The following is a 24,114-nucleotide window of genomic DNA, read 5'->3' as shown; positions in this document are numbered from 1 at the left end:
CACACACACACACACACATACACACACACACACACACATACACACACATACACACACATACACACACATACACACACATACACACACATACACACACATACACACACATACACACATACACACACATACACACACATACACACACATACACACACACACACACACACACACACACATACACACACACACACACACACACACACACACACATACACACACACACACATACATACATACATACATACATATATACATACATACATACATACATACATACATACATACATACATACATACATACATACATACATACATACATACATACATACATACATACATACATACATACATGTGTGTGTGTGTGTACGCATCAGTGAACTCGCCGATCAAGTTTTCCAAACATAGCAGCAGCATTGTGGGGTGCTGGGACGCAACAAGAATTCGGGTACAGAGAGATATATATAGAACGTAAGACAAAGCGAATAAGGAAACGCCTTCGGGGATTTTTGCGCATCCAACGGAACGTGTCACGCTCATGAACAGCAGCGCTGCTCTAAAGCCATGCGCGTCTTATTGTCCTAACCGTTATGTCACAATAACGTTTCTACCTATGGGAACGCATTTAGATATGCAGCGACGCGCAAGGAAAGCAAACAGCGTAGCATGTATCGATTACGATACCGCGGAGGAGAGCGTAAAGTAAAAAAAAAATTTAATCCTCTGAATTTTCATCGTGCGAAAAAGGAAAGCATTACGTCAAAGACAATAGGAAGACTGAGAAAAAGAACTTTTGATATTTTTAAGTATCGTTGTTCCTCCTATTCGCGACGATAGACGATTTTTTTCTTCGTCGATTGTGTCTTATAAGTAAAGCTTTCCAAATGTGGCACCGCTTGTCATTGCGTATTTAAGTCAGTAAAACACGTTTCAACTTCGGATGCACTGCTTTCGCATTGAATATATGTCGATCCATCGTCTTGTCTTGTGCTTGAAAAGGACAAACGGGCCGTCCACTTGTTCTTATGAACATCAAAATCTACGTTTTCATGCAAAAATATTCAGTCTGACAAGGCTGCATTCATGACGTCTCGACAAGCGAGCATTTCTTCTTAAAAGCTGCAGCCTTAAAGGAGTACTGACCAAAACGATGACTCTATAGCGATAAAGAATTTTTCATCGTTTCACGATTTCATCTTCCCTTCAACTTCTACCACATTAACATTCATGGCGTGAGGCAGAGAGAAAGTCCATGTGGATGACTTCGGCATTGTGCTTTGCTCAGTGCCTACATTCAACGCTTTAAGTATGCAGTATAGTCGTGACCTATCTACAAGCTGTCAACGTGTTTTAGTCCATGCTTCACACAATGGTTCGCAAAACTAACTTTTAATTGGTCGTTAACAACCAAGCCGCCTGTATTTGCGTTGTGGGAGTTTATTTCTTGAAAACCTTAAGTTTACTGTCCCAGTGGTATCAGTGCTTCCAGTGTAGTCGTCACTATCCTATTCGGCTTAGCTATCAGAAACTTTCAGTCGTTCTTGGCTTCACGATCACAGCCATAGACGTCCTTTTGCAACGTATTCTTCAGAATATTCTTCAGCCTCAAAACGTTATTAACCATCTAAAGACGTGCCGAAGAGCCTTATCTCTTCATCACCATGTCAGCTTCGATAAAATACATCTAATGAATCTAATGAACACATCAGCCATAACACGAGACAAGAAAAAATTTACTGCTTTTGTGTGTGTTTCGTATATGCTTTGCGTCTCCATTTGCTTTTTATTACATACAGCTGTGCATGCGGCATGGTAGTTCAACATCTTCATGGTTCATTAAGAAGCTGCGGTCTCTCTACACAAGAAATAAGCATGCTAATGTCGGTCACCAGATTAGGCTATCATCATGATGCCCGCCAAACACTGACGTGATGTTCGCGCCACTGGAAGGAAGGAAAGGAAGGATGTTAGCCAGTCTAAAAGGACCGTTTTAGCTACCCTACACAGGGTAAAAGGTTGAGGGAGCTTTAGAGGTGGAGAGAGAGCTGACTTTCTCCTAATGTGCTTATATCGCTATCTTTCATGAATAAACGCTTTTCAATAACGGACAGCCGATCTGTCTACAACATGGGGGCAGCGGTGAGTTACGAGCCCCATACTTTGAAAGAGCAATGCCGACAGTAATACACCAGTAATTTACTAAAATTGCAATTGACTGTAAAAATCTCTTAGATATCAATGCTGAATATCAAATATATATATATATATATATATATATATATATATATATAAATATATATATATATATATATATATATATATATATATATATATATATATATATATATATATATATATATATATATAATATTCAACATTGATATCTAAGAGGCACTTTGACAAATGCTGGTCCACCAGCCGAAACGTTGGTCAGAATATACCGTGCAAAACCAACGTGCGTCGTACTCTACTTTCCCTTATATATATATATATATATATATATATATATATATATATATATATATATATATATATAAGAGTGTTTTCACACTCGTTAATTGGCTTATAGATGGCGCTGACTGTCGCTCCTACTTCTAAATTCACAGATAAACCCCAAAAAGTGGATGGAGGGAGGGCCGCTGTGATAGCTCAGTGGTTAGAGCATCGAACGCGTAATTCGAAGGTCGTAGGTTCGATTCCTGCTCACAGTTGGTAATTTTTTCATCCACTTTTCTTTCTTCTTATTTACATTCCATTGGTTTTAATAACTTCCTCTGTACATTCCTTGGCATTACTGTCTGTTATATCTCATTAATATTGTGTTAAAACACGAAAAAACGAGCCCTTAGGTATACACTTCTTTCCCTTATATATATATATATATATATATTAAGCCGGTTGCGACATGACTTCTCTCGAGTGATATATGGACGGCTTATCTAGCCTGAAATGTCCACCACATAGACCTTTTTCGTGACCCTCTGAAGACACGTCGCCACGTCTCAAAGGATCCCTTGATCCCACAGCATAAGCGTACACACGGCACCACCGACGAATCCCTCAATCCGAGCTTGCGGGGAGCCTGTTCTCGCTCTGATTACCTTACAACATCTCCATCTGTGCACTGCGCGTCACACGCAGAGCTCGGCGCGCCGTGAAAAAAGATCGCACAGCCACGCTTCTCGATTCAATCCCGTGTTTGTACGAATAGCTTGGCGGGTCGGCGGTGTCCCCGGCACACACCGCACCCGAAAATAGCCACCCTTCACGAGGAGTAAGTACACACAAAGCAGAGATATACGTGAGCCAATGGACAAACATTGTAGCGGGAAAAAGAGAGGCCCGAGCGAACGCAATTTGTCACCCACTCGAGAAAGAGCGACGCGCAGCGGGAGCTCGGCGGCGAAGAATGATTCTCAAGATGGAAGGGGACCGCCGTGTTGCGCACACACGACGGCCGTTCATCGCGCTCGTTCACGGCTTCGACCCAAGAGCAGCGTGACAAATGCGAACGGGTTCGAGATACGACTGGGGAAAAAGGGTAAATGGGCGGCGGGGGTGGGAGCTGTGACAATTGCCTTTCACGTACACACACACACACACACACACACACACACACACACACACACACACACACACACACACACACACACACACACACACACACACACACACACACACACACACACACACACACACACACACACACACACACACACACACACACACACACACACACACCAAACTGTTGCGGAGGACCACGCTTCAAGCTGGTGGTGGTGTGCCTTTAACGTTCTCCGCTCGTAAAGTGAGTTCGCGCGTATGCGTGCATTTGCGCGTCTCTGCTTATTGACAACTCTGCACTTCAATGTGCGTATACTTCCACCTATGTATGTATGCATGTACGTATATGTGTACGTATATATGTACGTATATATGCGTGTACGTACGTGTACGTATGTACATATGTATGTACGTACGTATGCCTGCATGTATGCCTTCATGCATGTACGTATGTATGTACGAATGTATGTACGTAGGTATGTACGCCCTGCCGTGATGGTCTAGTGGCTAAGGTACTCGGCTGCTGACCCGCAGGTCGCGGGATCAAATCCCGGCTGTGGCGGCTGCATTCCTGATGGAGGAGGAAATAATGTAGGCCCATGTGCTCAGATTTGTGTGCATGTTAAAAAACCCCAGGTGCCAAATTTTGCGGAGCCCTCCACTACGGCGTCTCTCGTAATCATATGGTGGTTGCAGGACGTTAAACCCCACATATCAATCAATCATTAGTGTATGTATGTACGTATGCATGTATGATTGATTTGTGGGGTTTAACGTCCCAAAACCACTATATGATTATGAGAGGCGCCGTAGTGGAGGGCTCCGGAAATTTCGACCACCTGGGGTTCTTTAACGTGCACCCAAATCTGAGTACACGGGCCTACAACATTTCCGCCTCCATCGGAAATGCAGCCGCCACAGCCGGGATTTGATCCCACGACCTGCGACGTTATGCATGCATGCATGTATGTATGTATGTATGCATGTATGTATGCATGTATGTATGCATGTATGCATGTATGCATGTATGCATGTATGCATGTATGCATGTATGCATGTATGCATGTATGTATGCATGTATGCATGTATGCATGTATGCATGTATGCATGTATGCATGTATGTATGCATGTATGCATGTATGCATGTATGCATGTATGTATGTATGTATGCATGTATGCATGTATGCATGTATGTATGCATGTATGTATGTATGTATGTATGTATGTATGTATGTATGTATGTATGTATGTATGTATGTATGTATGTATGTATGTATGTATTCGTTGTTGCAAGGTTGAGGTGCTCAACTGGCCCAGCTTTCAGTCTTTCTGAGGCGCTCACTTAGAAGCGAAGCCTGGCTAGCGAATGTCATGTGACAGGGGCCAGATCACGCAGATACTCGTTAGAATTTTGTAATTTTACGTCCCAAAACCATGGTATGATTATGAGGGGCACCGTCGCAGAGGGCTGCGGAAATTCGGACCACCTGGCGTTCTTTAACGTGTTTCGAATGCGAACACACGGGCCCCTAGCATTTCGCCTGCATAGAAATACAGGCTTTGGCAGCTGGTATTCGATCCAGCGACCTTTCGAGTAGGAAGTCAAGCACCACGCTGTCACGTTCTACTCCTGAAGACGAAGCTCATCCATGTGGCGGATCCAGAGAGGGCCCAAAAAAAAAAAAAAATCTTCGTCAGCACTCTCACCCCTCATTTCATTGCTCGTAATCTACCTCATGTCACCAAGTAGGACTGATGACTACTCCATATCACAAAGTTCTGCAGCGAAAAATAAAATAATAATACAGAACAGTAACAATACGAAAAAGAAAAAAAAGAAAAAAAAGAAAAAAACACATAATAGCACACTGAAACCAGTTCAAATAACATGCCAATACACAGTTTTCTTCACGCAGTTCACACAGTCATAAACTACTTACACGCACACCTTACTACTCTAGCGTCAGTATATACATGACCACAATTTACATAATACTCATCTCTGGCTTTCAGTCATAGGCGCTTGTCCAGTCCGGTCTCCACTAAAAAGTCTGTCAGGAAGATTATTGCCTTTTTCTGGAGATGCATCTCAGGCCATGGTCCAAGTAGTTTCTTTATTGTGAGGGGCCGTCTGTCCAAACTTGCTAATTTGTTCTTTAATTTTTCCCTTTCATTCGCGTATTTAACGCACCCCAAAAGAATATGGGGAACATTTTCTTCTGCATGACCACAATGGCATTCCGGCGAGTTGGATCGATGTATCTTGTGCAGGAAGCTGTTTGTGTATGCTACTTCCAATCAAAGTCGGTGGATCAATGTCTCTAGGTGTCGTGGGACGTCTGTCGCTATGAAAAATTTCCTGTGTGGATCGACTTCATAAAGTATCGTTTCCTTTGATTTAGGGCTCTCAAACCACTTCTCCATCGAACAATGGTTAGCTCTTTGCGATATAAAATGTCGAATATCTGCCCCAGACATAGGGATTGTGCAATCCCGTCCTTCCTTCAATGCTTTCTTCGCGAGACGATCAGCATCTTCATTTCCCTTTATTCCAATGTGGCTGGGTATCCATTGGAATACGATGTTGTGACCCTGCGATGAGGCATATTCCACAATTTCTGCGATACATTGTGCTATTTCACCATTTTCGTAAAGTGATCTCACATTTCTGATTAGCTGAAGAGCAGGTTTGCTATCAGTGCATATCACCTATTTTCGTGGCTCGGGATTCTCGCAGATAAACTTAACTGCTTCAAAGATAGCCACCAATTCTGCTGTCGTCGATGAAGATTTGTGCGATAATTTGTACATCTTCCTTTTTTGAATTTCGGGTATAAAGACCGCACAAGCTGACACTTCTGTGCATGATCCGTTTGTATATATCTTCGTTTTTTCATTATGCATTACATGAAGCTGATGAAGTACCAACTGTGCCGCTACTAGAGGTGCCATGTCTGCTTTCTTCTCTATGCCGTCTATTTCACGGATAACGTTGAGAAGTGGCAACGTCCAAGGTGGTTTTGAAGGTTTCCATTGTTTAAATTCTGGTACTGCTGCTTGAAATGTTGATATAGTATCCTGTAGTCTCGTTGCCGTCTTTTGCGTTAGTGCGCCAGTTATAAAATGACTTTCATGTTGCGTGAAAATTCTAAATAAATTTCGAGATGCTTCTTTAGTTCGAAGTACTGCCAAAGGTGGCTCTCGAGCCTCCGCATACACTAAAGCACTGGAAGTTGACCGTGGTAAACCCAGACATACCCTCAAGCTCCTTGCCAATAACAAGTGAAGTCTTTTTTCGGTGGAGGCTGGGAGTCCGTGCAGCAGAGGCAGTGAGTAAGTTACGATGGGGCGTATCCAGGCAACATGTAGGGCTAATAATGACTCCGTAGTACCACCCCACTTGGCCCCGCAGAGATGCCGGAGGATTCGAATGGCCTGATTCACTTTTTGTTCCAGGGACTGTACATGAGGCGACTATGTTAGCCTCCGGTCTAAAATTACTCCCAAGAATTTATGAGTTTTAACCATTTGAATAGGCTGATTTTGCAGAATAATCTGGAAATTTTCAGGTCTTTTTAATGTAAACGGAAGTATGGCTGTTTTAGCCAGACTCAGTCTCATACCTCTTTTTTTTAGTAAATGGTCTACATAATCCAATCCTTCTTGTAGAGTTTGTTGTACATCCAAAAACGATGGACCAGACGTCCATATACTTATATCATCAGCATATACTGAACATCTGATGTTAGGTGGAAGATTATACGGGAGCTGCGCCATGACTGCATTAAAGAGAGTAGGGCTTAGCACGCTGCCCTGTGGCACTCCTTGGTTGACGACATGTTCTGACGTTGGGCCCTCCTGCGTAACTACAAAATTTTTCCGGTGCTTCAGGAAGTCAGCGATCCAACGCAGTATCTTGCCCTTGAATCCCCGTAACGCCAGGCCTTCCAGAACGTGAACGTGACTCACTGTGTCGTATGCTCGGTGGACATCAAGGAATACAGCGACAGTGATGTTTCCTTGCGTTCGTTGGTTTTCCACATCTGTGACCAAATCCAGAATGCAGTCCATTGTGCATCTACCTCTTCTGAAGCCGGCTATGCTTTCTGGTAGTAGACTTTTTATGTCTTGCCACCATAAAATTCATTCATTGATCATTTTTTCCATCACTTTTGAAAAACAACCCGTCAAACTAACCGGCCTAAACGAGTCCAACTGCATAGGGCTCTTCCCTGGCTTTAGCACCGGTACTACTTTTGATATCTTCCAACTTTCCGGAACTTTTTCTTCTTGCCAACTTTTATTATAGATGTCCAACAGGTGTAATTTTCCTTTTTTGCACAGATTAGCAAGAGCAGCGTATGTAACTCCATCTGTTCCTGGTGAACTTGTTCGTTTTACTGAAGACAGCACATATTGGAGCTCCTCTGGTGTGAAGCTTTCATCCAGACCTGATGAACCGATCGCAGAGAAGTTTGTTACAACCGCCGAAGCAGATTCTGCTGAGGATTTATATTCGCTAGTTTGGGCGGTCTCTCCATTTCTCAGTATAAGATCGTAAAATTCTTCGGCAATCACACGTTCGCTAACTCCCCGAGACAGCGCTAGAGCCTGTAGTGGTCTCGAGTGGACTACTGGCTGTCGGAGGGCGCGTACCATGTTCCACAGTTGAGGCGCCGAGGTAAATGGAGAAAGTGAGGCACATAAATCTTGCCACCTTTTGGTTGAAAGCTTCTGCAGTTGGTTACGCATTGCAGAATGTACTTTCTGTGCCACCTTGAAATCTAAATTACCCGACCTGCGATATCTTCTTTCAGATCGGCGTCGTATTGCCCGAAGCCTCTTATACTCAGCGTCAACACCCGAATACCCATCTGGAACGGGTACTGCACGAGTTGCTTTTGTTAGAAAGTTTCTTATCTTCGATGCATAAGTTTCTGCGTCAGAATAAGGATCAAGATTTTGTCTTTGTAGTTCTCGAAAGATTGCCCAATTTGTAATTCTTGTTGTGCGGTTATTTTTCGTTTTCTTCAACTTTAGGTGATATATGAATACTGGCAAGTGGTCACTGCCTCTTGTGTCAGCGTCCGCAGTCCAGTCTGCTCCAGCCGCTAATTCAGAGGAGCACACAGTAATGTCTAGTACGCTGCAGTAGTTATGCCCCCGTAGAAACGTCGGAGAACCATCATTTAGTATAGTGTAACCATAATCTTCGCATATTTTTACAATAGCAGATCCCCTTACACTACAACGCTCACTACTCCACAATTCATGTTGCGCGTTAAAATCACCACATATAATTATGGGATCATGGTCAGATCTACACACTGCACACAACTCTGCGTATGAAACGTTTGCTTGAGGGTGCACGTAAACACTAACTACAGTTACAGTAACGTTACCAAACTTCACCTTGCATCTAACGAATTCCGGCGCATCTGTTTTTGATGTAGCCACAAGTGTCGACGGAATATCGCGTCTCACACACAACATCACTCTGCTTTTTGCAGCAGGACGTTCTGCTTGGTACACCACATAATTGGACAAGCGAAAGTTAGTAGGTACTCTTGTTTCGGAAATACACAAAATCGGAAACCCGTGCTGAGCGACGAATTTCCGAAAATCTCCACTCTTATTCTGCAAACCGTTGCAGTTCCACTGAAATATTGCACTTCTTTTGTACCAGTTAGATAGTCCGGTAGCCATGATTACGACAAGAGAAGAGATTACGACAGATTACGACAATAACTGTGTGCACTCAGTATGACCCCGCTACCTTAATATTGGAGATTAATCAAGATAAGCTTCATTAAACTTCACCTGAATTGCATGGCTGCCGTTCGAGTTATCGTAAGTGAATGACGACATTCTGAAAGATGACGCGCTCTATATAACGAAACTTAAAATATTCCGTCCTGTTTGGCAACATAAATGCATTTGTAAATAGTCATTACACTTATATCACACTTCCATCGCAATATGAATAAAGTACACGTTTACGTCTCCATGAAAGAGAAACATGAAAGCTGTATAGGTGCGCTCCTTACCAGCGTCCTTATGTTTTTTTTTTGTTCGCTTCCATTTATTTACATACGTATCACAATTGCCAGATTACAAATGATACTTTGTTTTTCGTTATCTATTGGTATTATAAGTTACGTCTCATACCGCGTAGGGCAATGTTTCAACTTGACATCACCACTCCACTTCCATAAACCAAACCAGTCCGTTGGTTCCATCCTGTCAATTCCCCCTCGCAAGAGTCAAGCTTCCAGTGCCATGGTCGTGTGGGGCCTAAGTCGTATTCGGCCCGCTTTCGCGCTGTTGACAGCAAGCGGTTGTGTTGTAAGTGGGCTGCCATGTTAAGCAACCAAAAACACCTCTCCGTTTAGGAAACGATGTCCTCCCCCCACCGACTTCAAGTCGAGACAGAGTCCAATTCGGGTTCAATGCGTTTAATGGGCTCATTAAAGAAATTTCGTTCTTTCAACGTGGTTGCGACGTTATTTAAAGAGACAGGCATGCATAAAAACTTCGTTTTATAAACAGCTTTTGGTGTGATTGTGTGTTACGGTGCCTATTCGCTTCAATAAAGTCATTTCGAGACACACGCTTAGCATTGCGTAATGTTTTCTTTAATGTATCAGCGAAAAAGTGAATGTGGCTCCGTGTGGTGTTTTTTATATATATTAAAAGTTAGTTTTCCTTTTAACACGAAGTATTGTATGCCTGGGTCCACCGAAACTTTATTGACGTATGTCCATGACGGAAATGATGTGGGAAAAACGCAAACGATCAGGAAGCGAATAAGGAAGATGTTGTCAACCAGGGTCGAGCAAATGACTTCTTGGTTCAAACGGATGGGGTTTAGCGTCCTAACAGCACCATATATCTGATTACGAGAGACGCCGTAGTGGAGGGCTCCGGAAATTTTGACCACCTGGGGTTCATCTGAGCACAAGGTGCCCAAATCTGAGCACAAGGGCCTACAACATTTCCGCCTCCATCGGAAATGCAGCCGCCGCAGCTGGGATTTGATCCCGCGACCTGTGGGTCAGCAGCCGAGTACCTTGGCCTCTAGACCACCACGGCAGGGCACTTTGTAGCCTTTGTAAACATGCCTTTTATATCTATAATTGTCCTCTCACAGTCCTCTTATTAAAGTGAAGTAATTAATAATTACCGTGCCGACTACGACTACTTCTTTCAACGCGTCGTTTCTACGCGTCCGTCCCATTCGACGCGTTTTCAATGGAAGAAGTGCAATTTCGTCAACGCCTTATGAACACACCGCCAGATGGTGATCTTACCCCACGCGTCGTAAAGCGTCGGCATCATTTGTAGCATCCATTGATCCACCCCAAAATAGCTCTTTGACACTTGTCTGATTCGCCTGGATGGAAATCCCGGCAAGCAAGCAGGCAAGAGATGACGCGTGTTACGTTTCCCCTAGTCTAGCAGTGATGTTCAATAACTGTAGCATGCAGCGAGAAGGTGACTTTATCCCCCAAATTCGACATCTAATCATTCACACTCTTCTGGCCGTCACACCATGCTGTCCGATTACACTCTCACCATTAACTACAACAGCTACCAGGAACACTTATGACCACAATGGTTTGTTTAAAAAATAATTATGGAGGATAGTCGTCAGAATGAAGATAGTACCAGTAACTTCTAAGCGTCGTTGGCAATGCATCCACGTTAAACGGCGTGGTAGCTGCCATACACCGATAGGGAACTATTGGTGTATGGTTATATCGATGTACAGAAACATAAAACTACTTCTGTAAAGAGATTTTTACTTTCGTGTTATAACAATTCCCAAGACCGAGGGGTCAACCATTTTTTTTCTCTCGCTCTATCTCTGTAATTTGGCTATTGTGGCTACAGCAGTTGTTTTTAGCCAAGCTTTTTTTTTACAGTAGAGTGAATTGATAACCGTTACAAGCCATAGTTTCCAAATTATACTTTGTTTTATTTGGATGCTACACACTGCATCAGGGATAAACCAATTATAGCTATCTTTCTAGGCAAGTTTGATTGTAATAAAAGATACACGATGTTAACTCTTAAACAGATATGAGAAAGCATACATGAGACCTAATAACGTTGCAGTCACGATAACGAACAAGCTATCAAAACTGTGAGTTGGGTGCAGTAACAATAGGAAAAACTTGTGCCAGCTTCCTGTAATATACTACCACCGAAAATCAGGCGTTACACCTTCTCAAACGCAAGATACACCATACCAAACATCAAGTGATGTCAAAAGATTAGTTATGTCGCGTTGGTTTGCGTTTTCTTTTCCGAATTGTGCTTTCTTAAAATGTATATAGTTATTGCTCATGTATGGCCTTTTCGCGTCCCCTTCCTAAAGGGGGCACACAGTACAACTGCACTACCTGATGCTCGAGTAATATTTCAGAGGTTCATGTCCACTTCATTGTATTGATATGTTGATAATAAATGAAAAAAGAAACTAAATTTATATTGCATCAAAGTTCCCGCATCAGGCATCGCATATAGAACAATATTCAGCTTTATTGTGGGCAGTGTAGTCAAAATAATGACAAGAAAGAGGTACAGCTGGCAAGTGAGACAGTCTATCTGAACGTTCTAGTTTTCCACGGATAACTAGTACTGTTTAGCTTCCCGTTTTTTTTTTCGTCTTCGTAATATAGCCCCAGCGATAACTGTAACACGTGAGATTTGCCTTCAGAACTGTTCAAGTAAGGAGCAGTAAGTTCTCATTATTGAGCATGCCGACCTCAGCCCCTATGTGCACTCGACAGCGTAGTTTAGAGTTTCGATAAATACACAACTTTATCTAAAATGAAAGTGCTTCCCTTCATGTTTACCTTGTTATGGTTGTTTATTAACACTGAACTTTGCCTCGTCATCCACCGTTCCCTCTTCTATGGCCTGATGATAGAAGGTGTGTCAACCACTATTTAGCTTCTATCCACTTAAACAATCTTAACTACAGCAAGTCAACGGTAAATGGGGTACTAAGGCATTGGCATTACACTAAGTGCACAGAAGCTCATTTCTCTCTTTTTTTTTCACGTTTCACCAAATGTAATGACGTAGGCAGCGCGCCAAAGGGTTCCATGAACTAGATAGAAGTGGCGCGTGAGGATCTCGAGTGGCCACCACTTCAAAGGGCCCGTTCATAATCGTCGGCAGAGTCTTGCAGACACACGAATGCGCACACACCAGTGAGGCCCCCTTGTGTGCGTGTAAGGTATACGTATTGTGGCAGTCACCGGGGAATCGCCCGAGGCGTCGTTGCTGCATAAGGGACATTACAAGGGCGGCCGCCGAAGCGCCAGAAAGGGAGCACACCGAGAACCGACGAGCACAAGCGAGTGAGCTATACAAAGACAATGCACGGAGAGGCGTCGAGTCGATCAAATCGAGAAAGACATGGCCCCCTCCTTACACGCAGCCCTCGAAACGAGTGGCTGGCGGCCGTGGATGATAACGATGCCTTCGGAAGGAAACTTCCAGAAGGGAAGAGATGCACTCTGCTTCCCTTCCTGCAGGCCCCAAAATGCTGCTCGTTTCTCCCGAGGCAAAGGCGCGTCTTGCCATCGGCTCTTTGTGGCGTTGTGCAATGATGACTCAGTTTGTCGGCCTGGATGGGGCCGTCCCGTGACAGAGTACATTTTTTTAACGGCTGGCCGTATTTTCTCCAGGTAGCCTCAACTCAAGGTTCGTCATTCACTCGATCTAATTAAGCCCAACGCCACCTCCCTGTTGAAAATACTGTCACTCTTTGCAAGAATGGCTGCTGGTAATAGATAATGCGCAATGACCACTCCTACCACGGGGAGACACCGCCTTAGAGACTGTCTCGAGAAGAGGTGGAACGTTGAGTGGAGGAACATTCTAGAACAGTCGGGCTATAATCTTTCGCTGGTGTGTCCGCGCTCGTGAAAGTCAGTTACGCTCGGTTGGATGGTAAACAAAAATGTCTTTCGTTTTGTCATTCAGTGTTCCATCCTTGCGGCGAAAGCGGACTTCTTTTATTACTGAAGTTAGTCAAACTAGGCGCGTCGAACGCGGAAAATTGCGCGAAAGTTATCGCTTCAAATGGAACGGACACCGATAAAATAAATAAACAATATTTATTCGTATAAATCCGCCTGCTTACCAAAAAAAAAAATAAATATTGAACTATCCTGTGGTATTAGCCATAGATAAGCACATAAAAAGTGTATGAATAAAATAATATATTCGCATAAGCACGTTAGCAGTGACTCGCGACAACAAATGCTTGGAGCGAAGAAAAACAGGTAACAACCTACCACTCAGCCTCTATAATAACGTAAATGAGTGAAGCCAAAAGCCTAGCCATGGTGTGACGCTGGTGCAAAAGGCACTTTCGGGTATGGCTCCGCTTCTTGCTGCGTTCACAGTTTGAGCAGCGTTACGTGTATAACCATTTTATTCGAACAGCTCCCGAGAAGTAAGCACGACATGCCGAGTTATACTGGTATATTTGACCGTCCAATATTTGGTACATACACTTACTTTTCGCCCTTGTGTTGCATTACTCTTTCTTTCGATCACGTTCGGCACGTCTAGTACAATACAAAGCGAATTCTAGCTCGTAGCCAAAATGGTTCTTACTTCATCACAGTTCAGTCAGGGTCGCAACGACCCGGCCATGACTCAGGTCTCAAACATGGCTGCAGACTCCACGGCTAACGAGCGTCGTCCCCTCGGCCATCGTTCTTTCGCAACTTAGCGAACGATCAGCGCACCAAGGGCAAACATCGCCGCCTCAGACGTTGCTTCGCCGTAACACCGGCAAACACGCGGCGGGAAAGCAAAGAGACGAACAAAACCGTTCAAAGCGGGCGAGTCCAAAAGACGATCGGGTCCGCCACATATACTGGAACAGCTCCCGCGACGCCGTGTGTGTGCGTAGCGTGCAAACGCGACGCTGTAAGTGTTTTCGTGACGCGCTCACGTTTCGACGGGCCCAACGCGCTGGAAGTGCGTATACACGCACAGCCCAGGTGATAACGTGTAATAGGTCCCGAAGGAACCACTCGGTGGCGAACGACTGACCCCGATCACGCACTCGTGAAGCTACAGCTGCAGCCACGTGCGCTTAACCGTATACTTAGTGCTGTAGACGACGTAGCGTGCCGCGCACGTAGCGCGTCATGATTAGAAAGATGGGCGATTGTAGGCGACGTTCGCATGCATGTGACATAAACTGTTAGTTTGTTTTTATAGCATGTTGAAACCCCGTTATTGTTGTGCGGAAAAACTGCACATGTATACGTCTTTTGGCATTTGAGGCAAAATTAATTGCTTGATATAATATTTGTGGCGAAACTCTTAAGAGGAAAAAAAAAAGGAGACAGGATAGGGTGCCACTCTAGCAGCTAGTTATTTTATTAAAAATCTGCCTTTCATGTGTAAATCCCTGGCCACGTGATAATTTCCGTGCATTGACGAATCCGAGAACAGTATTTTTTTTCTGATTATACTAACGACGATCAGCTGACACATTGCTCCCCTCCGGCGATTATGGTCTTTGCTTGGGTGATCTTGCGAGTACACTTATCTTTGTGCCGGCTGATTGTGATACATCTTTAATACATAGGTGAACAACCACAGTCATTGCATTGTATGGACCGGTGCCCATTTATGCCTTGAGAAATAAACAACCATTGATACATCCGCTAGTTTTGCCAATGTATTTCCGGCCACATGTCAGTGGTAAGATATACCGAATATAGGTACGCCCGAGTCGCCGACGGCGGCAGAAGCAAAAACAAAGTGAAGGAGGGGGAGACAGCAGGCGGCTGAGGCGCCACCGAAGGGGAAGGGGGAGATCAAAAGGTGCAAGGCGGGTGTGCCGTCACTGTATAGCTCTGCAAGACGTATACCGTGCCATAGAGACGTGGTTACGCGAAGAATAGGGAAAAACTTCGCAGCAACACAGTCTGTATAAAGACAGAATTATATTGGCTGCGTTACTTGTAAATGTACCCTGCTTGTAATCAGCCAAGCCCTTTTATAGTTTGCTTTATTGTTAAATTAGAGGGTCTGACTTAATAATGTCTGGAGTTTGAAAAGCAGCACGTCGACAAAATGTGCTCTATTTTCGGAAAAAGGCGTAATTTATTTCCCATTTCATTACGTGGAAAATGAACTTAATTCTATCTTCACTTCATTCCTCCAAGCTTTGTCGCCATTTCACTCCAATTCAATTCCGGGGTCGTGAAAATAATGAATGATCCCAGATTCAGGAGTGGGAACTCCGCAATACTGGGCCTTCTTGGCCATTTTTCTTCTGTTCGACCACAGCTCAACCAGAAGCTGGCTTTTTTGCAACAAAAACAGCGCTGCGGAGAAGCCTGCATTGTGGGAAACGTTCGTTCAACAGATTTAAGAAATGAAAAATCGACGACCACCCACTCGTAGTACAAAGCGAATAAGAAATCCATATAGATTTCCTTGGTTTTTTTTTGTGCTGCAAACGGGTGATTGTCATTTTTTTTTCGTAACTCTTCCGCTACCTTGTGGAATTACGCAGAACAGACGTGCAATGCCATGGATTGTCGCAATAGAAAATATAACGGGAACTATTTATCGGCATGGAAAAAAACAAGACTTTTTCTAAGAGTACCTTCATTTGACCAAACTTGTGTGACATACTTCAAGTTTAAACCATATTTAACGAGGAGAGTGGCGCGCACGCGCGCGCACACACACACACACACACACACAATGCATACTGTACAACACACACACACACACATACACACACACACACACACATACACACACACATGCACACACACACACACACACGCACGCACACACACAATGCATACTGTACAACACACACACACACACATGCACACACACACACAGACACACACAGACACGCGCACACACACACACACACGCACACACGCACACGCACACACACGCACACGCACACACACGCACGCACACACACGCACACACACACACGCACACACACGCACACAAAGGCAGTTCTGTTCCTGTACCCTGCACGTTTATAACGCTGTCTCCGTGTGCTCCGCCATGATAAATATGTGAGGGAACACGCTATTGCAAGACGAACAGCCTCAAACCCCATTCGAATGGTACTCGGAAGGCACCGAAAAACAAAGCAGAACGTGCGACGCTTTTCCCCAAATTTTTCTCGCTCCCAGCATGCGTCTGTTTATGCAGACGCGTTCGAGCCGAAGCCGCTGAGCAGTATTTGTGTGTTGTCTTGCAGGACAACACACTGGCTCCCTTGTCGGGCGTGTAGTCGAAGTATATCTACAGTCGCGCCCAATAAATGATGCAGCATGGAGCCTGTGGTGAAAGTAATGCCAACACAGCACAATGGCACCTATATAGAAGCATTTTTTTTATAATGCGATTCTTAGGATATGCTGGTGCTTTTGTAAAGCGCTGGCTACGCCTTTTCACATATGTGAAAACACATCAAGGAAAGATGAAGAAAAAACAACGAGGCAGTGTTCAGCGACTAGACACTGTTTCACTTGCTGGTACTTGAAAAATCGAACTCACGTTTGCCGGTGGCTCAGAGTAGGCTTGGGACCCCCACAAATATAGCCACTGTCTTGGAATTCACAGTGGGCGCCACAGTACTTCTCGTCGTACTTGTGTAAACCAAGACATGCAATAAAGTTGAATAACTTCAAATCAGTCGTCCTTGCTTTTTTCTCAAAGAAAACAGAACCAGGCTATCGCCGAAAAACGTACTTTAACCGCGTTAAACCACAACATGTCTTTAAGGCGAAAGTCTTTTATGCTGCATCAAACTTGAAAATCAACTGTATGACGTCGATGTCTCGTATCGGCGGCGTCAACTTGAGTGATGCAAAAGATCACGTGATGACGTCATTGAATTTTGACGTCACATGGTGTCACATGCTGAAGTCATGAAAATCATATCGTTACTTGGTCAAAGGTGGGCCGATCACGAAAAAAAAAAAAAAAACAGGTGAAGTACAAAAAGCTTGCAACGTATCCGATCTTGGAGGCAGAACCTTTCCGAAAAAAGAGGACGTGCATTATTATTATTGTCCACTGAGAAAGAAATTCGGCAAATCCCACGTACCTGAGAATCAACGTTATGCGAAGCGTGCGGAGACAAGGTGACCATGTTGCAAGTTTTTTTATTATTATTATCGAGCGATACGTATTGAAATGACGCTAAATATTTTTACAAATGTTGCACGCGCACGCATACGTTGAAGAGTTGAAGTTGTTTATAGAACCAGTTGTTTGCACTTGCGCAACGATGTCAACTGGAACATGCGTATTAGCAATACCGGAAGCTGTTATGAAGCGCTTATGCTCGGAGGATGGTGGCCCTGGACACTGCTACATAAATCCACTCCAGCGCATGGCAGCAAACCACAGTTGACGTTAACCCGACGTGACGACTGTATCAAAGGAGTACATAGGTAATGTTTATAAAATTAGGTAGGCAGCACTGGAACCACTATTGACGTTTCACGAAGATTAGCGTTTAATTGAAAAGTAGTTCCGAGATCTGGCGTATAGCTCTGTGGTAAAATGCTTCATTACTACGCAGAATGCTTGGGTTCGATGCCAGCCAGGACCCTGACATCTATTTTTAGGGGCGAAGCTCCTTAGGGCGTGGGCTGTGCGTCCCCTGTAGCCTGTATGTAGCCACCTATAGTTTAGTTCTTGCAGTGTTCACTAGATGGCGGTACCGTCCCCTGTATGTAGCCACCTCTAGTTTAGTTCTTGCAGTGTTCACTAGATGGCGGTACCGTCTCCTGTATGTAGCCACCTCTCGTTTAGTTCTTGTAGTGTTTACTAGATGGTGGTACTTGTAGCTGATGATGAAAAGATGCAAGATGTTATAAACTAGAAAGCGGTACTTGTAGTTGATGAAAGACGCGAGATCTTATAAAATAGGAATGATGTCACATATGGCGCGTGTCATTGGTTGAAGGCAATCGTTCGATTTAGTGCGGCAACGTACGCTAGGGAGAGCGATGTAATAAAATCGAGTGGGCAAAATGTACAGAGGATTCATGGTTTACCAGGTTTACCTCCGAAGCTTCGCCCACTCATCATCATTCACTTCGTGGATATGGCGGAATTTTTTTGCATTCGTCGGGTCAACGCTACCGATGTCGAGTATTTCTTAATGCTCGAGCGTTCAAAATGTCCATGTGTGTTCTCGTCGTTCCTGGGAAGACACTAAAGTGTCAATCACCTGTGGCGCACACCCGCATACCAGCGGCACATACCTCCCCGTGGGTATGTGCCATTGTCTGCCGGGAAGTGTTTAACGAAGTACGCGACGGGATTCTGACATTATTCATGTCTTTACTAGTGCGTCATATTCGTCAAACCTTCTTACTATCCCATGCTAATTTTGGTTCACGCCAAGTTAAGGGGGTGACCATGAGAGCACCCAAACGTAAGTGGCTAAATAGATGGATAGATAAATAGATAGATACACTTAAAGTCGCTGGAGTTCACCGAAAAACGCTTCGCATTTAAAAATGAGATAACGTTCACCTTCGCTTTTTCTTAGGCGATGTATAAGGAACAGTGTGAACATTTTCTCACTGGGCGCGATAGTTGCGGCGTGTACCAGCGGTGGCGGATCGTACGCCATCAAATTCGGCTTTGGCGAGCTCATAAACCCTTGCTCTGGCCCTGCCGCGGTGGTCTAGTGGCTAAGGTACTCGGCTGCTGACCCGCAGGTTGCGAGATTGAATCTCGGCTGCGGCGGCTGCATTTCCGATGGATGCGGAATTGTTGTAGGCCCGTGTGCTCATATTTGGGTGCACGTTAAAGAACCTCAGGTGGTCGAAATTTCCAGGGCCTTCCACTACGGCGTCCCTCACAATCATATGGTGGTTTTTCGACGTTAAATCTCACACATCAAACTCTTGCTCTGTAAAAATTAAAGTATCCAATCGAGGGCACATCGAATCAGAAGTGGAGAAACAATTGAGATTCCCAGATTTTATGACACCTTTACACACACATCTAGTTTCAGTTCAGAGCCTACGCGGCATAAAAAAAAAGAGATTTTTCTTAGAGTGCTTATTGGATCGTGCCACATGCAGATGACCTCGCTGAGAATATCCGTAATGTTTTTCTAACATTGTTTGCACACAACAAAATGACTCTGACCACAGAATGGCGTATTGAAAACGGAATGACAGTGGTAACATGTATTCCAAGATAATGCGCGTGCTTTGCCAATTTATGTTCTCGTTCGATATCAGAACTCGCAGAAGCTGCTGTGGAAAACGCGGTTGAGTGGCTCCCCCTATAAAACGAGGCGTTACATTGCTTTACTTTTCTTTTTGCGTTTCGTTGATCACGTTTTCATGTCGTATTATTTCTCCGGAAGATCGAGCACTGTGCCCGCCAAATTAAAATAAAACAGGAAACTGCGTAGGAGAATGGAAACTGCCGTTCTCCTCACAGCATGTGGATCTATACACAACGTACACACACTGCAGCGGTATTTTTCAAAGTGGATGCGAAGCGAAACAAAGGAATCACGCTGCCACAGCACCCAGTCGATACGCCTGGGCGTTTACATCCTTACCTAAAGTAGCACAAACGCACGCATCCAAGCTTGTCTCAGCACGCCTGTGGCGTGCGCATGCCGCTGGGCGTGGCCTTTCTCCGGGAGACGCGTTGTTTTCGTCTGACGGGAGAACGCGGCGCAAGTGTCGAGCAGCATTATCGGAGAATTCGCACCGGGACCGAAGTGCCCGTCACTATAAGGTTTGACGCAGTACGCAGTCCAGCGCTGAAGCAACGTCCAAACGTTGAGCATGGGGAGAAGAAACATCACAGTTTAGCTAACTAAGCTAAGCTGCTAACTCGAGATTTCGTGTTATATTTAGAACCACGCTAACGCGGGAGAAGCCCACTGTGCGCTATAGTCGTGACTCGTAAGACTATAAATAAAGCTCCACCGTCCGTACATTCGTCCAACTAAAATAAAGATAGGAAAAAGCATCGTTAGTGACCTCGCTCTTTTGTTTTTCCTTTTTTTACAGTCCGTCAACCTGCCCCGGTAGTACTTTTGTTTACGTAAACTGAGAAATAAACGTGCTTGCTATAGCGTGCATTTTACTTTGAACCCACTTTTCATTTGCGCATCAGCGATGTTCTGAGGTGGGCTGAAGTAATCTTTCTCGACGAAGTAATCTGCCACCAGGTGAGGCCTGTATGTGCGAATACATCAGAAGGAAACCATGCAGCACACCTTGTGTTCTATCTTGACTTCCACACGTTTTGTGTCGTCATCTTTAAATATGTACCTTTACCAGCCAACAGGTTAAATTTTTTTTCATTCTGTCAGGCCCAAACAGTCTCACTTTTATGCTTTATAATATATATATATATATATATATATATATATATATATATATATATATATATCGCCTCCAGTTACCTGCCCGGGGCATGAATGGTAGAATACACCTATCATTAAAATATTTCTAATACTACCACCCTCCACCTCCAGCCAAATATAATGAAAACACTAGATTGAGTACTAGTTGCACCCAAAAAGTAACATCAAAAGTTTGACAGGAGCAGGCAACGTTACATCAAACACAGGCTAAGTAGCTCCGGCTCGTGCAGGGCTCGCGATGTGGTCGCAGCGCTGGGAATTCATTTTCACGCTACACGTATACAGTGTGAGAGAGACAAGATGTCAGTTGAGATCAACAAACCACACTAAACACAAGACGCCACACTTGCACAGCTGGCCAGTCAAGTCGGCTTCGATTACTGTAGAGGAGCTCACTCGGTTTCTCGGATTGATTACGTATGGCTCGCCTCTTCTCCAGAAGCACTGGAGAATATAGCGTTGTTTCGTCTAGCAAGAAATACCCATAGGTGTTTATATTGCAACATACTAGTTTATGCCAATATTGAGAGACGTTGTGATACGAAAAACAAGGGCAGGAAGTAGTGGGCATTACACATTAGGTAATTGTAATTTTTGTTTCTGAAAACAAAGCGAGCTGCCAGTAATGTCAAAATTAATGAAGTAATCGACAGGAATTTTTATACAGCAAGTCAATTACGTAAAGGTATTAGCACCTTTCATCGAAGAACAACCTCATTTTGAATCTCACAAAAAACTTCATTCAACAACAAAATTGCAATTGTATTGTAGACGTTATATTTATTTGTGGCAAAAATGCGACGCACGTTGACTGGTGAGTAGCGATGCAGACTTGCTGTGAACAACCCCGCAGCCATTTCGAACAGCATGTCGTTCCAAGGACTCATCTAGGAATCCTTCTGCAGTGCAGCATGTTCACAGTCTCAGATAAATGAAAGTTTTATTCACCATCATACTCAGAGGCGTATGAATTCACGCGCTCTGTTACGTCTATGGAAGGTATTATACTGGAAGTTACCCACACTTTAAAATATCAATTGGGTGGGGCACAGGGGGAGGTTGGCGGCGAACATTCCGATCCACCCCCTCGCCCGGGCTTTTTGTATCTTTGTGGTCTGATGCCGCTCGCTGAAGAAATTCAGAAAAAATTTCTAAAACAAGAGAATCAGTTCCAAGATTTGTTGTGTTCGCCAAATGAACACCATGGCATATGATGTACCGCGAGTCCGCTGCCAATAAAATGCAGTCGAAGCATAGCCATCGGAACTGGCGCACTGGGTTCCGTCTGAAAAGCTATCGAGCGGAAATTGTTCCACACGAGACTGGAACGCTCGGATACATAGTACGCGTAATGAAGCGCCAAAAAAATAACCAGAGCACAGAAAAAAGGTTCGGGGGCGTCAAAGCAGATTTGTCTTTTCCGGAAACACCAGCCACTGCAGCAACGATTTCGAAACACATTCCAAAGACCTTCCTTCCAACGTTTCAGTGACATTTTGATAAGCATTAGACCATGACAGAGGAAAAGAAGAAAACGAGCGTGAGTGCGCCTGTGACCTTGCATATCCTTCGGCGCCCGTTCACTCTCCCTCGTCTAGTACGTATTTATTGCTCAGTATTTTCTTCACACTTGCGCTGCTACATCAACCATGAAGCCGGACAAACTCGTCTGAACTTCCTGTTCCAGTTCAACTTATACACCCCCCCCCCCCCGCCTTTTTCAACGTTTCCCGCTCTATCAGTAGAGAAATAAAAGTTATAAAAGGACGGGTAGGTCGAGCAGATGATATGCTTTTTGACAATTTTTTCCTGGGTTATAAAAAACATATTGAAATAAGAGCAAAAAAAGCGAAAGTAAGAAAGAGAAGTCAGAATAGAACGAAGACCAAAATTATGCATTTGCGCTGAGACGAAATTCGGGGGATGCAGTGAACGTATTCAGTACTGCAAAAGAAGTCGACTACGGTCAATGTGGGTCGGTTGGTTGACCAACCAACATTAAACTGGCACAAACCAACGGATTGGCCATGAAACGGGTGGTGCCTTGTTATATAAGCGAAATCGTTTGTATTCTCATAATGTTTAGCAATAGATAGATCTTGAAGTACTTTATTAGCTCAATTCAGAAAAACAAAAGAAAAAATTAATATTTAAGAATAAGCGGGATTTAGATAGCCTTAACAGTCAATTAGTTTTGTCTAGCCAATAGAAATCACTCAGAGCTTGGCATAAGTTTCTGTGGTGAATTTTTCCATTATCGCAGCGATAAGTATTGCGTTTATTTTTTTTCTTAGATTGCAACGACGACCAGCGCAAAAAAAAAAATGCTTCACGTAAGGAGCCTCATATCCATGTTTTTTGTCTTCGAGCTCTATAGATATAACATCGGACGCCAATGACAAGCATGCACGCACACCACCGTACACAAGATTTCAAGGGTTACACTATTTCACGGTAGCTTCAGATGTGAGTCATTCCACGCCAAAATACCCAGCGCTTCCGACGACTATCTCAAGTGTATTCGTCAAAAAAAATATCCTGAATATTTTTAGCATGAAAACAGTAAAATACTAGGATATTTCTCATCGAAAACATTTTGAGTCACGTGGGAACCATACCAAATGATTTTAAAAAGTTATCCGCCACCATCATTGACGGAGCCTGGGACGGGATAGGAATCTCTTTCTCTTCCCTCTTCTCCTCGTCTCAACTGAAGGAAAATTCGGGACTTAAGTTCATTCATACGTAGAGTATCATTACACATTAAACAAACGTGTTTGTGCAGGGTGTTTCAAGCTCAATACTATTACTTCATTTTTTCCTGCCATATGTATGCCTAGAGAAAGTTTACCAAAATATTCCATGCATGAATTTTAAATGAAGCATCTCTTAGCATGCTGCAGGTACTTTCAGCGTTTATACGTCTGCGTATATGTCTATCCATCTAGACCCCTACGCCTCGTAGCTCTCTTGGTCAGCTCCTTAACTGGGGGTATAAGAAAATTATGATATGAGGTAAGCAGATTTAATGATCACGATTACGTGGTCATGAGATGAATAGTCTGAAAACACCGTCGTGCACGACGTCAAATACTTTCCTTTAGACACGCGTA

The 24,114-nt window shown here is 43.9% G+C and overlaps 1 protein-coding gene and 1 non-coding gene across 2 annotated transcripts in view; one reads left to right on the top strand and one right to left on the bottom strand.

Annotated features, from left to right (window-relative positions):
- The window catches only part of LOC119163116 (uncharacterized), a gene marked incomplete at its 5' end in the record, with an annotated part of 79,631 nt that overhangs the window by 38,477 nt on the left and 17,040 nt on the right, over positions 1-24,114 (bottom strand). The gene's annotated exons all lie outside the window — the stretch shown is intronic.
- Positions 2,636-2,708, top strand: TRNAT-CGU (transfer RNA threonine (anticodon CGU)). The gene has a single exon. It is a non-coding gene; the product is annotated as a tRNA-Thr (tRNA).

This window comes from Rhipicephalus microplus, chromosome 2, assembly GCF_043290135.1.
Source record: "Rhipicephalus microplus isolate Deutch F79 chromosome 2, USDA_Rmic, whole genome shotgun sequence".
Classification (NCBI taxonomy): Eukaryota; Metazoa; Arthropoda; class Arachnida; order Ixodida; family Ixodidae; genus Rhipicephalus; species Rhipicephalus microplus.
This window is presented reverse-complemented; position numbering and strand designations above follow the sequence as displayed.